This window comes from Nicotiana sylvestris, chromosome 8, assembly GCF_000393655.2.
Source record: "Nicotiana sylvestris chromosome 8, ASM39365v2, whole genome shotgun sequence".
Classification (NCBI taxonomy): domain Eukaryota; kingdom Viridiplantae; phylum Streptophyta; class Magnoliopsida; order Solanales; family Solanaceae; genus Nicotiana; species Nicotiana sylvestris.
This window is the reverse complement of record NC_091064.1, coordinates 109,199,625-109,203,737: the sequence shown is the minus strand read 5'-3', so window position 1 is coordinate 109,203,737 and position 4,113 is coordinate 109,199,625. Positions and strand designations below refer to the sequence as shown.

At 31.9% G+C, this 4,113-nt stretch overlaps 1 long non-coding RNA gene across 1 annotated transcript; it reads right to left on the bottom strand.

Annotated features, from left to right (window-relative positions):
* Positions 1–772: 772 nt before the first annotated feature.
* On the bottom strand, positions 773–3,078 carry LOC138874541 (uncharacterized). Its single transcript, XR_011401543.1, has 2 exons — positions 2,641–3,078; positions 773–1,314 (listed from the first exon to the last, which is right to left on the bottom strand). It is a non-coding gene; the product is annotated as an uncharacterized lncRNA (long non-coding RNA).
* Between the last annotated feature and the right edge of the window lie 1,035 nt (positions 3,079–4,113).

Here is a 4,113-nt window from a genome sequence, read left to right as displayed (position 1 = left end):
ATATACATATATATATATATATACACGTATATAACTCCATCTGGTCATGGGGTCAATGCACATGAATGCGATGCATGAAATGTACGTTAATAAAATCTTTCGGAATTTCATAAGACCATTTTGCCTTTGAGTAATATCATAAAGTAAACTCTTTTCAACTTTCATATTTTTCTGAGACCCATGAGCAGATGATAGAATATTATGACACATGAAAGTTCAAGAACATAGATATCTCTGATATTTCTATGAATAGAGTCATTTATGGAATTTGTTCATTTGTTCGTTTCGTTTGTGTCGTATAGATCATGCCATAAGAAAGAAGGAGCATATAAGTAACAATACACTAAATATAAACGAACAATTAATAAAAGAGAAATTTTCATAAAGCACTATCTTTTAGTAGTAATTAGCCATCTATAGATACTATTTGCTATATTACAAATTATAGATACATTTTCTGTGGTTATATGATGTATTTGATGTATTTAAGCTATTGTATTCATGAATACAGTAGCAAAAATAGGCGTGAATCAGGGAAGTCCAACTAATCAGTTGTTGTATTCGAATGTATTCGATTGTATTCATGGCATGAAACATGGGATTACAGCTGGACAGATTACTCTATTCGACTGTATTCACAGCGTGAAACAGGGGATTACACTTTTTTAAACGGAATGTGTATCAATTAACATAATAGACTCCTAATATAACTCAACAAACTCAATTATAACACACAAAATTTGTATTTTCGGTTATAAAAAAGATTCTCAACTGGAAAAAAATAAAAAAATATAGCAATATTCAGAGAAATTATATAATACATCTGAATACCTAACTTATATTAATTAAAAAAATATATGAATACATAGAATACAGCGAGATACATTGAAATACCATGGAAAAAAAGACAGTGAATACAATGAAATACACGAAATATAGCAAGATACATTAAATTACAATAAAAAAAAGACACTGAATACAATGAAATACATTAAAATACAGCGTGATACGTTGAAAATACATAAAAATGTATTAACAGAAAATCAAGTTGCTTAGCCCCAAACTCCATCGTCTTTGCTAAAAAACAAACCCTAATTTCCGTCTTGTGGCCAAATAGTCCTTCCATCTTCAAAGATCTTGCACGCTCAAACCCGGAGGAAGTGATGATGTCTTTAAGGTTTCAGTTGGGCTTTACTTGGTTGGAACTGTGCTTTGGAATGCCTTTTCGACCGGTGAGAAAATTATTGATTGAAACTTCTAAGTGATTTCAATGGAGGCAGCAACTTAAGCCCTTCGAGTTATGCTGGACGATAGCTGCAATCACGAAGGCGTGACTATTCGAGTTGAAAAGAGTTTTAGACCGATTTAGTTGAGAATAGGTGGGAATATTTTTGGCAGTGCCAGAAGACGAGAATGGGGAAGGAGGAGTAGAGCGAAAATTTTAATGTGATGGGGAAGAGAATGGGATGTATCAAAGTAGAGAGAAAAAAAAAATAGTGTAACTCAATAGCATAATTAGTGGCTTAGGGGTAGAAGGTAACCAAAATTAGATATTTTGCTATAAACATTAAACGGTATTTATAGAAAATAATTTTTTTAAATGGTATTTATTTAAAATAAATATGGTGTTAATATTTGTCATAGAAGGTAAAAATTCCTTAATAAAAACCCAATTTTAAAGCGAGGGGCTCATGTCCGTTGGAAGCGCAAAAGGTAAAATTCCTCACTGACTGATGACCTTTGCATTTGATAACTATGTGCCTTTTAAGTCTAAAACTACCTTGCTATTATTTGATTTGAGTCCAAAGTCTTACATAGGACTATACTAAACCACGTCATCGCACATGGAAGCAATTCCTTATGAAATGCCAATGAACCCTGCAAACATCTAGCGCAAGCAAAAAGAAGAAACATAGATAACAAACTACGTGATAATCCAGTAAGTTTTTCACTTTCACAATATATAGATATTTAGCATCTCAATATCAATAGACCTAGAAGAAATTGTTTCAGACATAAATTTTCCTTTTCTAATTTCATATGAACCCTCACTGCATGAAATCGTAGTAATATGTATTTTGAACTCATTAAAGAAAGTAGATCGTTCAGAACTTAAAATGGTAGTAGAAGTAGAAAGTTTGGATATTCACATTTGAAAGTTTCCTTTTTGAACCTTTTAAATGATTGCTTTAGCATTATTTTTATTTTTAAATTAACACGATACACATTTCATATGATGATTCAATTAAGAATTAGAAAGTTTGAATGCCCAATGACAACTCTAGAGTTCAAAAGTACAAGTATAATTATTGGACAAAGGTGAAATGACTATAGAAGGGAATGCAACTACGACCTAAAACCTCCATAAACATCAATGTAGGACGAAAAGTCGCAGCTTTTGTCCTATTAATTAGGTTCAAATGCAACATATCAGAAATTACCGAGTACTTGTTTTGTTTTTCATTTGTAAAGTTTTAGGACACAAATAAATTTATAAGAACGTACCACATGAATTGTATACTAATTTATTTAATTCTGTTCTTAAATTAGACTTCTATTGGTAGACGATTTGCCCCTAAAGTGAAAGAAGAAAAAATTACTGCATAACTTGAGCCACGACAGGGCTTAATTCTGGAGTACCTGTGTTTAGATTATGCTATGGAGGAGCTCATATCTCCTAAAAGCTTGTTCATTTTACCAGAAGGCTAGACAACAGTCTGCAATAGAGATTAGAAATAAGCAAATCAGAATTAACGTTTCTTACCCATGGATGGAATCAATGAATGCAATGCAACCATAGCTTATCACAAGTAACAATTGTCAAAAAAAAATTTCTTTCTGGTAGATTCAACAAAATCCTCCACCAGTCCGATAATATTTCCATCCAACTGCTAGGGGAAAGCACTCTTTCCTCCAATCTTTTCTAGACGATGGAGTGATGCAGGGTAAACCATAACTCAAACAAGTGGGAAAGAAAAGTTAGCCAGTATCACATTAAAAAAATAGAACATGGAAAAAAATAAATAAAAAATGACTACACCTATAAACCTAAACTCATACAAAATAGCCACATGCATATTTTTAAGCCACAAGAAATTCTAGGATAATAAATACCTCGCAGATTGATGTCCCCCAGAAACTTATTTAAAGCATTAAGCAATTAGGTGAAGATTCCAACAAACCATGCAAATGTGTCACCACCGATTCTTTCACACCAATTAGTCATACCTTTCTTTAATTGCCATGGTCCCACGTGAACAAAGTAATTCTTACACTTATCCCATTAATCCCCACAATTAATTAATTATTCACGTAATTAAGAATTATCTCAAATTATTTAAAATACTATTAATTTTTAATACACATTATATAATTTACTATCATGGTCATGTGATATCATATAAAATAAATACATACACAATTATTTCATTAAAACATCCATGTAAATATATATATTTTCTCAACTTATAATTTTTCTAATCTCATATAAAGAGTAAAAAATTTCGTAAATGATAAAAAAATAAACTTCTTTTCTTGTGCGAAAATAATTTCTATCTTTACAATAAAAAAATATCCTTTATAAACCTTCTCATATTATATGTATAATTGAAAGTAGTAATAACTATATAAAATCATATTTTTCAGACTCTCTCTCTCTCTCTCTATATATATATATATATTACAAAAAATATTCCGCTCAAAATACCTATCAAATATATATTTAACGGTATCAAGGTTGTTAAACTTACGGGGTGTAACAAATATTGAGGCTTGAACCTCCATCAATCAAGACCCTGGCAATGAATTTGTCTTCAAATTGCACTGTGATGTGTGATGCTCGGTTATGATTCAACCCTTCAAGCGGCAGCTTATCCTCGTGGAAGATTATTTTGTGACTTTCCAGCATCTGTCCTACCATATTGGCCATCTCTCAGCAGGTTATATTGTTGGGCACATAAGCTTCACTCAAGACCTTCATTAAAGCATTCTTGTGTGCCTCTGAATTTTGCAACAGCGACAGTATGGATATCTGAGCTAGGGTTTTGTTCAAATGATCAACGACGGAATACTCCCTTGCCTGTGCGTTCCTCCAAAGGTCATCCGGTCCTGTCT